The 13,235-nt window shown below is 33.3% G+C and overlaps 1 long non-coding RNA gene across 1 annotated transcript; it reads left to right on the top strand.

Annotated features, from left to right (window-relative positions):
- Positions 1 to 2,654: 2,654 nt before the first annotated feature.
- LOC130589710 (uncharacterized) lies at positions 2,655 to 7,529 on the top strand. Its single transcript, XR_008967344.1, has 2 exons — positions 2,655 to 4,641; positions 6,109 to 7,529. It is a non-coding gene; the product is annotated as an uncharacterized LOC130589710 (long non-coding RNA).
- The last annotated feature ends 5,706 nt before the right edge of the window (positions 7,530 to 13,235 follow it).

The raw sequence follows: 13,235 nt of genomic DNA, 5'->3' as shown, positions 1-13,235 counted from the left end.
ATACTGGTGATGAGACATTGACCAATCCTTAAAAGGATTTTGAACTTGACCAGGTGTATGGACCTCATGTTGGACAATGTAAGCTGGATATAAACTAGGTTACTGTATATGGGGAAGAGGCCTATATGTTCCTGAAAATTTCATAAACTCTAGAGGTAAGGCTAATTCATATGCAACTTCCCTTATTCAGCTCAAAATTTCATATGGACAAATATATTTTGGGCTCAATTTCCTTCTTCCAGATTAAATCAAAGACCACGTAAGAACTATCGCATTGATCCGCCAAGTGCTGCAGATTTCTCAAACTCATGTCCTACATCCTGTGTGAAGCAAGGATGCTCGTATTCTTTATCAAATGCAGACAAACTTCCGTAAAAGAGAGTCAAAGAATGTGAAGAAATTGATGAATCCCAACAGCAACCTTTGACTTTGCATTAACGATTAAGTAGAGAAATGGAATGAAAAGCAAATCAAGATACACTACACTTTCTCTTGCTACGAAAACGGAATGCAAAAAAAGCTCGGCATAAAGGTTCAATTTGAAATTTCATCTCTTTTATGTTATTACCCCGCATCCTTTTGACAGCGGCATAAAGGTTCAGTTCACAAAGAAAGGTACAAATAGACACTAATTGAACTAGGATACATCAGTTCACAAAGAAAGGTACAAATAGACACTAATTTTAATTCATGTATAACATGTACACATCTATGATTTTATATAGTGTAGTATTCTTCCTATCTAGCTACTTAGATAAGAACATCTGTTTTATTTTTTTAGGAGTACATAGTAATCAATATTTTTCAGACAAATTTTGTTAAAAGAAGACAAATGTGCCCTAGTTTTTAAAACTGCAAGAATAACTTAAAAAGAAATACCACTCACTGTAGCCTAGGGCTCAGTTACAAAGCATGACAATAATAAAACAGAACGATCAGCTCTGACATAACAATTCCTAATTATGTTTGCCGATATGTGCCTCTGGAGAAGATCTCAGGTATGGTTTATATTCCAATTATCAGAATTTATACAGAGATAGTTCATCTAATGTCATAAATTTTGAGCAAAATACAGCATTTATCTACACCTAAAGTAATTCTTGTATTTGGACTTCATACATATTAACAATCACAAACAATTATCCTCTGCCACCCTTCCCCTCTTCAGTAAGATACCCAAGAAACTGACTTAAGTACCCACAAACCTATGGAATTTGAAAAGTAGTGCAAATACAACCTAGAAAACAAAAAATAACATAAATTCACAGAAAGCAAAATTAGCGAATTTAACAAAATTCAACAAAATTCCCAAGAATTTCACTTAGGTGTTGCGTGGACAAAAGAACATATGTAAATTAGCGAATTTACGACTTCGTCGGAACTAATTGAATGAGATTTTGGATTAATTTGGAACTTTTTTCGTTTCATAAACAGCAAAGAATGAAGAATTTGCTCAAAATCACTGACCTTGAGTAATTTGCAGAAGAAATCAACCGAGTATGGAGTTTGCGTCAATTAAAAATTTGTCACCTGTAATTTGCAGAATTTGTGTCAAATAGCAGCTTGAATTAACCTTGAATATGAAGAATTTGCTCGTAAAGCATCCACCTTGAATATGAAGTTCAAGAACGCTGCAAACTCTGAGATTACGGTTGAGATTTGCGTGAGTATTCCACTACTATTAGGTGGTTAGTGGTTACGCCTATATAATACGCGGTTAAGAGAGCTGATGATTATTATTTTTTCATCAAAAATTCGAAAATAGCGGGTTTAGTATGTTTTTGTCGCCCAAAAAAAAAGAAGCGGGGTTTAGGTTGACATGTGTGGGCACGTGGCAATAATTCTCGACGCTTTTTTGTGATGAGAAATCTGCAACACATAAGAGCGTTGAGAAAATAAGCGCTTTATTGATTGTATTTGACACTTAAGTAAAGTGTTGAGACAATTGCGTTGAGAAAATACTCTATTTCTAGTAGTGAAATCAAGCAAACTGAAAAAAGGAATAATTGTTCACCAACAAAAATACGTAAAGGAACTATTGAAGAAATATGGCCTCGAATATTCAAAGATAAATCACACTCCTATGGGAACTTCAACTAGATTAGATGAAGACTCCATAGGAACAAGTGTTGATCAAGCAAATATAGAGGAATGATTGGTTTACTTTTGTATCTAACTGCTAGTCGTCCAGACATAGCTTTCAGTGTTGGTTTGTGTGCTAGATTTCAAGCTAATCCCAAAGAATCTCATCTAACTACCATGAAGAGAATTCTTAGATATCTTAAAGGAACAGATGATCTTAGACTCTACTATCCAAGAAGTGACACATTTGATCTAAGAGGATATGCAGATGTAGATTATGTAGGAGATCTTCTAAATAGGAAAAGCACATCAGGTATGGTTCAATTTCTTAGTCATAGTTTAGTTTCTTGGAGTACCAAGAAACAAAACACATTCACTTTATCCACTGCTAAGGCAGAATATGTAGCTGCTGCTGCTGCATGTTGCTCTCAAATGCTTTGGATAAAGCAATAGCTTTGTGACTATGGAATAAACTTTAATTGTGTTCCTATTTATTGTGATAATACTAGTGCCATTAGTATTTTAAAAGATCCAGTGCATCATTCAAGAGTTAATGATAAGTGCCTATTTATACATATATTTACCCTCTAATATAATACTTTTAGTGTCGTCTCTTGAGTTATATGAGTTAAATAATATACTTTTAGCATATTTCGGTTTAATCAATTGATAATTATTTTTAGTGTTTAAAAGATGAATTTGTGTCTATATTAATTATTTAGTGATAACCTATGTGAATAGAATTCGGAAAGATGCACTAAATTCGAGTATTACTAATTATGCAGGGCTGATATAATATTTTGGTCATATCTCACTCATACGGTATCAAAACGAGACGATTTAAGTGGCTACGGAAAGCTGAGATCGAGACCTACAACTTTTAAGAAGAAAGCAAGAGCTAATTCAGCTGTTTACTTGGTCGAAATTATGTTGCACACAAGCAGTCCATATTGATGCAATTGTATTGAGTTAAATATTAATGGCCCACATATATCACTTGTACTAATTAGCTTCCAGTCCCAACATGTACACACCACCAGCAAATCAAGAAAGACAAAAAGCCCAATTATTCATGACAAAAGAAGAGAGGAGTCAAAGGAGGAAAAGGGGTTCATATGACCCTAAGTTTAACGCACGCAAACAGGAGAAAAAGAGAGAAGTGGGCTTTTGATTAAAAAACCCACAAAACTGACCCTAAGCCTACGGAGGTCAGAAGAATAAGAGGAGCCGCAGTACGGACTACGGAGGAAAAAAAGAGGAGGGAGATGAATACGGAAGAAAATGAAGGAAGGCAGTAGAGCACACGCCACACACCAATAGGAAGACGAGATTTCAGTCTAGAAATTCGTCCCTAATGAGTTTTCTCTACTCTCTTCTATCTATTTTATTTGTTTTCATGTCTAATTTAGAGTAGTTTTACACTAGTAGGAACATGTAATTGAATCTTGTTATGGGTTTATGAGATTATGATTTATGTTTGTTCAATTAATTAGTTTGATTGGGTTTTCACATGAAATTCGTTATTTGAGTTTATAATTTATGAATGTTAATTTTAGATTGATCACCTAAGGTTTTATTCATGGTTATTTGCTTGGATTAACAGTAATATTATTAGGTTGAAGCTTTCTTATCTGATGTTATTGTTGAAGTTTTATGTGATATTAATTTTAATATAGTTGCAGCTTTCTGGCTTAATTAAAGTTAACTGATTGGTGTTCTTAAAGTGGTCAAGTTTGTTAATTTAATATATGCTTTCATTGTTAAATTGATATATTTGATTAGGACTGAACTTGCTTGCGTTCACGGGGTTAGTTAGTATGAATTATAAAGCAACTAATTTTCTTGCGTTCAAGGATTATTTGTTAACCAATCTATCTATCAACTAGTTAAATGATTCAATGATTAAACCCTGTCTCAAGAGAAAATTACATGTCTCCTATTAGCTTCTTTATTATATTTTAAAACCGAATTTATTTCTTGCATTTTATATTTTTAATTTTAGTTTAATAGTTTAAGTATAGTTCTGATATTTGAAACCCCCCAATTTATGAAATAGTAGTTATATATATAATTAGATAATTAGTTTAAGATAATAACGCAGTCTCTGTGGGTTCGACCCTTACTTTCCCTATCTATTTGTTAGAGTTAGTGAGTGATTTATAAATTTAATTTTGTTGCGAAAACGACACGCATCAAATTTTGGCGCCGTTGCCGGGGACTGTATAATCTATTATCTTAGACTATTGTTTTAGTATTATTATTTATCTAGTTATTTGTTTATTTCTAGGTTCTTGTTACTTGATCGTATATTTACATTTATATTTTTTGTGTGATTATTGGCTAGTGAAATAGCAGGAGAAGGTGAAAAGAGCTTGAAAGAACTTATGTTCAATGCATATGAGGCACCCATGAGTGTTATTTTTCCCGCCTTAGAGAAATCATTCAAACTTGATCTAGGTTTTATCGGAATTAAACCTAAATTCTATGGTCATGATAAGGAAGATGCTCATAGACATTTACAAGAATTTTCTCTTGCTTGCTCTACTTTGTCGCTAAATGGTAAAGATGATGATGGTATTAAACTTCGTGTTTTCCTTTTTACTTTACATGATTTAGCTAAAGATTGGTTACTTTATCTTCCCATTGGATCTATTACTTCTTGGGATAGCCTTCCGAGAGCTTTTCTTGAAAAATACCAACCTGCTAACATAACTATATTAATAAGGAAACAAATATGTAGTATTGAGCAAGATAAAGATGAACAATTGCATGAGTATTGGAAAAGATTTAATAAACTTTGCATTTCATGCCCACAACATCAACTGACTGAGAATGTCCTAATCGAATTTTTTATGATGGTTTGTTAGATGACCAGAAACGTTTAATAGATATCGCTAGTGGTGGAACTTTGGTGAATAAAGCTCCTAGTGAAGCGAGACAGTTAATAGCTACTATGGCCCTTAACGGTGAACAATATGGGTCGAAAAATGATTATGAAGTGAAAATCCAAAGGCAACTTAAGGAGCAAACTAAACATATTGCTGAGTTTAAAGTTGTAGTTGCTAATATTAGTAACCAAGTTTCCAGTTTTATTACCCAACATGAGTCTTTGGAAAATTTAGTTCAACAACTAGCTCTCCAAATAAGGCAAGTTCACTCTCGAGAGTCTAGTAGTCATGAACAAACTGAGAACCATCTCCACCATCTAGACACCCAAATTGAACGCTTGTGTGCCACACTTAGAAACATAGAGAATAAATTAGATGGCGAAGTCATAGAGAAACCTCCAACTTATTTTTTAGGTGAAACTAATGCCATGGTTTTGAACAATGATGAGGACTTTAGTTGTATAAGTGAGGTGGATAATAAATATGAGGTTACCCATGAGGAGTCCAAAGAAACCGATAAGAGAATATGGGATGAGTTTGAAGATTCGGATAATGAGGATGATGAACAGTGGCTAGTGGATTATTACTCTAGAGACTCTCAGATTTTACCTTGTTCTTTTGAAAATAATATGGAAACAAAATTGGATGGACTTGTAGCAAAACCTTATGAAGAATCTAAAGAAATTGAAGATGTCGGACATAAGTTAAATTTTAATGAGGTTGCATTGGCAGAAATTGAGAATTTAGAGCGGCTATTAGGTATTGAGAACAAACCTAATTATGATTTTCCAATTAATTCTATGGAGATACTTCGCAAATTGAGCTTGATGTTTAATTGAAATGCTTGAGAATGAATCACTTTCACCACTTGAAATAGAAGAGGACATCACACTTTCTCCTATAGTTGGAGTCAATGATAGCTATTCTGATCAAGACTTTTCTTATGCTTTTGAACCATCCATGTCATTATCTAAGTCACTAAGTTTATCTTTTACACTTAATTATAAGTCTTATTATTCTAAGTTTGAATTGATAAACATGCTGCATTTTTGTAACCAAACCAAATGGAAAGAGTCTTTATGTTCTAAAAACGATTTGAATGTTCAATTTTGCTTTAATATGATAGTTTGGTTTGTAGGAAGGCTTTTACTACATTGTGTTTGGAGTGCACGAGAGATAGCTTTAGCTACTGTTGCTTATGGGGCAGCGGGTGTTTGATTGCGGCATGCAATGCACAATTGTCGAGCGAACGACAAGAAACAAAGGCGCTGCTTGGGGGGCAACCTAAGAATTTATTGTTTTCTATTTTATTTTATTTTTCTTTAGTACAATAAACCACTCTAAGTACTCTATGTATTGTTGATCTAGGATGTTCTGCCTTCTACCATCTGCCTTTTGCTCATGTTGCTGAATCTATTAGTTACTACACATTGCTGCTGCAAATCGTTGTTCATCTCCTTCTTCGTTCAATTGCAATTTTCAAGACACCAATTACTATATGGAGAATATTTCTCCAATCTACATACACCAGGTTGCCTCTTTCCTTGTTTCACCTGTTCTGATTTTCTCTTCTTCTCCCTATTTCTATTTTTAGTTTGATTTTATAACATTGAGGACAATGTTGATTTTAAGTGTAGGGGAATTTTGGATGATAAAGTTGTGCTGGATTGATATTTGCTGGATTACAGGTGTTGTGATTGAAAAAAAAATTATGGATTGTTACATTTTAGGGGAGGTGCTGCCGAAATTTTATTGAGCTTGATTATATATTTGCATCTGCATAGTAGTTTTATTTACGTGCATTCATAAAAATAAAATAAAACAAAAAAAATATATAATGTGCTTTTGATTTGCATTAGTTTCGGATTGGTCTGCATTATTTAGGATTTCACCTCTTAGTTTCCTAAGGAATTTCTACTAGTAAGTTTGATAAGAAACTCTAATCTAACTTGTTTTTGAAACTTATATGTTTTCGAAATAAAAGATTTTGGTAATGTCTGTATAATTGGAAAAGAATGGTTGAACTTGAGAGATTCATAATATAATTGGAAAAAAAAAACTATCTTGTTTCTCTTAGATAAGTTGGCTAGATAGATAGATCAAAGCCTGTGAGTTTCTGAGCCTATTAGACTGACACATCTTAATCAATCTTTACTTTTTTTTTTTTTCTTGTGTGATAGTTCCTCAATGAAGTGTGGCTCTTAAACTTGACTTGGTACTCTTTGAGACGTTTGTGACAAATGCTATGAAGAAATGATTTAGGCGTTCTTTTCATTTTTTTTAGCCTCAGATATTTTATTTCATATACTATTTCCCTTTCTTTTGCCCTTTTGAGCCTTAAAAATCCGTGTTTATTTGCTAACCATACATTACAAACCTACGGCCTCCTACATATTATACCGAAGCCTGGCTAAGGGGAGTTATTAAGTTGAGTTTGTAGTATAAGTTTTTGTTATAAAAAAAAATATTGTGAAAAGAAAAGGGAAGAAAAACAAAACAGGAATTGTGACATTGAAAAAAAAAAACAAATTATTTGAGAAGAAAAACAGAAAAAAGAAGTGATTGAAGATTATAGATTGGTAGAAATGCTATGAATATATTTTGAATTGTTGCCATTGCATTATTATTTAGGAAGAAGTGGTGAATGATATAATTATAAGAAGAAAAAATTGGAGTATGATGTTCAATATATAAATGGAGTTTGTTGTGACTAAAACATCTTAAGTCATGTATTTTTGCTTCCTTTAGTTTGGCTTCTTTTAACTCCACATTCCTAAATATTTTCCCTACCCTTTAACCTTAGCCATGTTACAATCCTTTACAAGCCCTTTTGATCTTTATGCATCTTATCGCTCTTAAAGTGGAGAATTGAGACGATAGTCAAGTTTAAAGAAAAATACTTCAGTTAGAGTCGACTTGGTTACATTTTTGAGTGAATATTATTTAACCCTAAACACATGAGAGTAGAATGTTTAAATTATATCTGTGATGGTCTATCTATTGAACTTGATGTATTCACAAGGGTGAACTCATGCTAGCTATCTTTGAGTTGCAAATAAAACCATTTTTCCATGAAGTATTATGAGTTTTGATAGTATGACACTTTCAATGCCAAGAGTATAACATGCCTACTAACTTTTTCTCAATGATTTTGTGACTAACGTAAAATGTTTTAGTTTCTTGTCTTATACTTGTCTAATTTAGTTATTTCCAATAGAGAAATTTGAGGTGGTCAATTAGATCTTGCATTTAGTTGGTAGTTTGCATTAAGTTTACTTTTAGTAGTATTTTGATCGAGGACGACCAAAAGCTAAGTGTGGGGGAATTTGATAAGTGCCTATTTATACATATTTTTACCATCTAATATAATACTTTTAGTGTCGTCTCTTGAGTTATATGAGTTAAATAATATACTTTTAGAATATTTCGGTTTAATCAATTGATAATTATTTTAGTGTTTAAAAGATGAATTTGTGTCTGTATTAATTATTTAGTGATAACCTATGTGAATAGAATTCGGAAAGATGCACTAAATTCGAGTATTACTAATTATGCAGGGCTGATATAATATTTTGGTCATATCTCACTCATACGGTATCAAACGAGACGATTTAAGTGGCTACGGAAAGCTGAGATCGATACTACAACTTTTAAAAGAAAGCAAGAGCTAATTCAGCTGTTTACTTGGTCAAAATTATGTTGCACACAAGCAGTCCATATTGATGCAATTGTATTGAGTTGAATATTAATGGCCCACATGTATCACTTGTACTAACTAGCTTCCATTCCCAACATGTACACACCACCAGCAAATCAAGAAGGACAAAAAGCCCAATTATTCATGACAAAAGAAGAGAGGAGTCAAAGGAGGAAAAGGGGTTCATATGACCCTAAGTTTAACGCACGCAAACAGGAGAAAAAGAGAGAAGTGGGCTTTTGATTAAAAAAAGCCACAAAACAGACCCTAAGCCTACGGAGGTCAAAAGAATAAGAGGAGCCGCAGTATGGACTACGGAGGAAAAAAAGAGGAGGAAGATGAATACGGAAGAAAATGAAGGAAGGCAGTAGAGCACATGCCACACACCAATAGAAAGACGAGATTTCAGTCTAGAAATTCGTCCCTAATGAGTTTTCTCTACTCTTTCTATCTATTTTATTTGTTTCATGTCTAATTTAGAGTAGTTTACACTAGTAGGAACATGTAATTGAATCTTGTTATGGTTTATGAGATTATGATTTATGTTTGTTCAATTAATTAGTTTGATTGGGTATTCACATGAAATTCGTTATTTGAGTTTATAATTTATGAATGTTAATTTTAGATTGATCACCTAAGGTTTTATTCATGGTTATTTGTTTGGATTAACAGTAATTTATTAGTTGAAGCTTTCTTATCTGATGTTATTATTGAAGTTTTATGTGATGTTAATTTTAATATAGTTGCAGCTTTCTGGCTTAATTAAAGTTAACTGATTGGTGTTCTTAAAGTGGTCAAGTTTGTTAATTTAATATATGCTTTCATTGTTAAATTGATATATTTGAACTTGCGTGCGTTCACGGGGTTTAGTTAGTATGAATCATAAAGCAACTAATTTTCTTGCGTTCAAGGGATTATTTGTTAACCAATCTATCTATCAACTAGTTAAATGATTCAATGATTAAACCCCGTCTCAAGAGAAAATTACATGTCTCCTATTAGCTTCTTTATTTTATTTTAAAACCGAATTTATTTCTTGCATTTTATATTTTTAATTTTAGTTTAATAGTTTAAGTAAGTTCTGATATTTGAAACCCCCCAATTTATGAAATAGTAGTTATATATATAATTAGATAATTAGTTTAAGATAATAACGCAGTCTCTGTGGGTTCGACCCTTACTTTCCCTATCTATTTGTTAGAGTTAGTGAGTGATTTATAAATTTAATTTTTTTGCGGAAACAACACGCATCAGGTAAGCATATACACATCAGGCATCACTTTATAAAAGAAAATGTGGAAAAAGGTTTGATTAAACTTGACTTTTGTCAAACTGAAAATCAGATTGCTGATATGCTAACTAAGCCTCTACAAAGAGATAGATATGAAAAGTTAAGGCTTGAGTTAGGTTTAATAAAACTTAAGTAATTGTTCCTATTCCAGTCTCCCATGTTGAATTAATTTGACTTACTATGTGTGATATGAAGTGACTATGTTTGATTGCCTAAGACCATTGCAAAATAAGATGTCAAAAACATAAACATGAATTCAAAGGAATAAAACAACTCACAAATGTCACATAATACTCCCCTTATTGTTCCTAAGGTAAAGAACATGCATAATATGAAGAACGTTGATATGTAGCATAAGCTGTTCCTATAGCACAAGTTCCTTAGCTTTTATTTTCTTTCCAAAATTAAAAATCCATAAAAATCCAAAAAGATCCGAAAAATCCCAAAAATATAGGAATCAAATTTAATTAAGTCATGATTATTCTCATTTATCTGTTTTTCATTTTTTTTCTTCTTTTCTTTTTATTTTTTTACGCGTGTAACACTTCACCGACTGTTACATGCATTTCATCTTCCTCTTTAATTCATCTCATAAACCGTGTTCCTTAGACTCTTCAACTTCGCCATTGATAATCCTCCTCACACCTCTTTACAAACCATAAAACCCCAACCTTACTTCTCAAAATGGCAAAAACATCACGCATTTCACCTTTCCTAAACACAAAATCTCCCAAAACCTTGAAAATGGAAAACACCTCTCTCCTACCAAAACCCTAGAAACCGAACAAGTTCAAGAAACACCCATAGTAGAAGAAGAACAAAAATTAGAATCTCAAGAAGGAGTGTGCGAAGGAGAAATTGATTGGGAGGATGATGAAGATGAATCCCGGAACAAACTCAGGGGAAGAAGAAGTAACCCTGTTCCTTCCAAAGGAACTGCTACTTTCATCCAAAAATGAGTTGAACGAAGTGAGTCAAGGTATTGTTAGGTTTTTGTGCGGATTTAGAATGGGCAAAAGAAGTGCAATTTAATGAATTGACTGATATACTAAAGGAACAGGGTATGGAATACCTGTTTGATTATGCATTTAACAATGCAAATTTTACTAACACTAATGGTATTTGCACTACTCAAGTAAGGGGGAAGAAAATAAAATTTACTAAAGAAACTTTGGCCTAGATTTGGGAAGTTCTTTGCAAAGAATAGATGTGTATTTTAAACGGAAAGGAACTATTTCCTTTCCTAATTTTCCCCAAGACAAAATTGTTGAATCTTTTGGGGGAATTGCTGGTCAGAATAAGATAAACCACAACCTGCTCTCTCCTGTCCACGAAGTAGTCATGTTTAATTTAGTTTGGAGAGCACTCATTCCTCGAACTGAAAAGAGGAATGAAGTGGGTCTTTTGGACATGTGTTACTAACTCATCCAATATCTTACCCATTGTATAGAAAACAATTGTGTAGTTGGTTATGACCCTTTGATCACCTCTGTCCTTCATCACTTTAAGGTAAAGATAACTGGTTGGCCCACTTTAGGAATTAAACAAGGCAATATCCTTAATGAGAAAACTCTAAATGGTTTAGATCTCTATGTGCAAGAGGGAGTACTAACTCAAGGGAGAACAGCTCCCAGTTCCTCTAGCAAGAGGAAACTGCCCAGCGTAGTTGAAGAGGAACTTGTTGATGTTATTTTGGAGGAACAAGTTCCTGCACCCACTGAACCCAAGGAACCTAAACCTAAGAGGCACAAAACCGTAGCCAAAAAGCCTACCCCTTCTGTTCCTACAAATGTTAGGCAGAGCTTTAGACTGAAAATTGTTCTTTTTGCCCCTGTTTCTTCTAACAAGGACTCTCCATTAGTTCTTTCTGATGTGGAGGAATAGGAACAAAACTCTACCAAGGAACCAACTCCTCCATCATCACCTAAACTCTCTGTTCCCCTCACTAAACTTTCTTCTATCTCTCCCTTATCTTTTTGTGTTCCTTCCAGCTTTGAACGAATAAAGAATGAGTTGACTGGTCCTAATCCCTTTCCACCACCTCTACAAATCTTCCACCACCACCTTTTCTTCCTCACTATATACCACCACCTCTCCATCTGTTTCTACTCCAGGAACTGATAGTCCTTTAAATAACTCTACCCCAGTTCCTGCCCCAAAACCTCCTACTGCCTCTAGTTCTAAGGGTGAGGAACAAGTTCATTCGGATGATTGTGGCTAGGTAAATGAAGTTTGTCTTCCTGCACAACATATGATAAAATTTTATAATTATCTTCAGTAGACCTTAGATGATAAAACTGACAAGATACTGGGTTTAATGAAAGTTCTAAGTGATACGGTGATTGAGCAACAGAAGAAGATGAAGACAATGGCACTAACCCTTGAGAGTTTGAAGCAGAAGGTTGGTGAAAATCATGGTGAAGTGATGAAGAAACTGGAGGATGTGGCAGAAGAAGAAGTTGTTGAGGAACACCATTCCCCTCCCTTTCCTAGTTCTTAGTTCTTGTTTTTTTTCGAGGAACAAGATTGTTAGCTTTGTTTCATTTTTTTCTTTTTTTTCTTTTTCTTTCTTTGTCTCTTTTTGTAGTTCAAGGAACAAGTGCTATATAATTATGAATTTTTCTACTTTGTCTTCGTTTGTGATTTATGTGCTAATTTCTTCCTGGAATGACTAGTTTCTGTGATTGATGTTTGAGTTAGTCTAACTTTGTATTTCTAACTAAACCATGATGGTGCTTGCTTATGGTCTCAAGTTTGAAATCAATTCATGAAATATGCAAAGTTTGCTCTTTTTGAAATGAAAAAGGGAAAAATTTAAGGAACAACTGTAAATAAAATGAATTTTTTTGAAAGGAAATGAAATTGAAAAATCAAACTAGGTAAAGGTAAATGAAAAATCAAAATAGTTAAGGTAAATGAAAATCAAAATCAAACATAAGTGGGTTACTTAATTTTGTTTATTTTCTTTTCTGTTTTATGTTTTCATTCACTTATATTATTTGTTATTTCCTTAGTTGTACCTTTGTTGTCATCATCAAAAAGGGGAAATTGTTGAACCCTAGTTTTGATGATGACAAAGGAACAAAGCGCAAACTAGTAATGACTAATAAGTTTTTAAGTGTATGAATCTTAGGTATTACTGAAAGAACAAAGAGAATACTAAGTCAAGGAAGAATCAAGTGAGATTTTGAAGACAAGAGTATTTCTCTAATTGTACTGAGCTGCATTGGAACAGAAGAATAAAGCAAGGCGTTTTTTTTAGTTCCATTGTAAAGAA

This window comes from Beta vulgaris, chromosome 8 (genome assembly GCF_026745355.1).
Source record: "Beta vulgaris subsp. vulgaris cultivar EL10 chromosome 8, EL10.2, whole genome shotgun sequence".
Classification (NCBI taxonomy): Eukaryota; Viridiplantae; Streptophyta; class Magnoliopsida; order Caryophyllales; family Amaranthaceae; genus Beta; species Beta vulgaris.
Note: the sequence above shows the minus strand (reverse complement) of the source record. Positions and strands in the feature narration are given on the sequence as shown.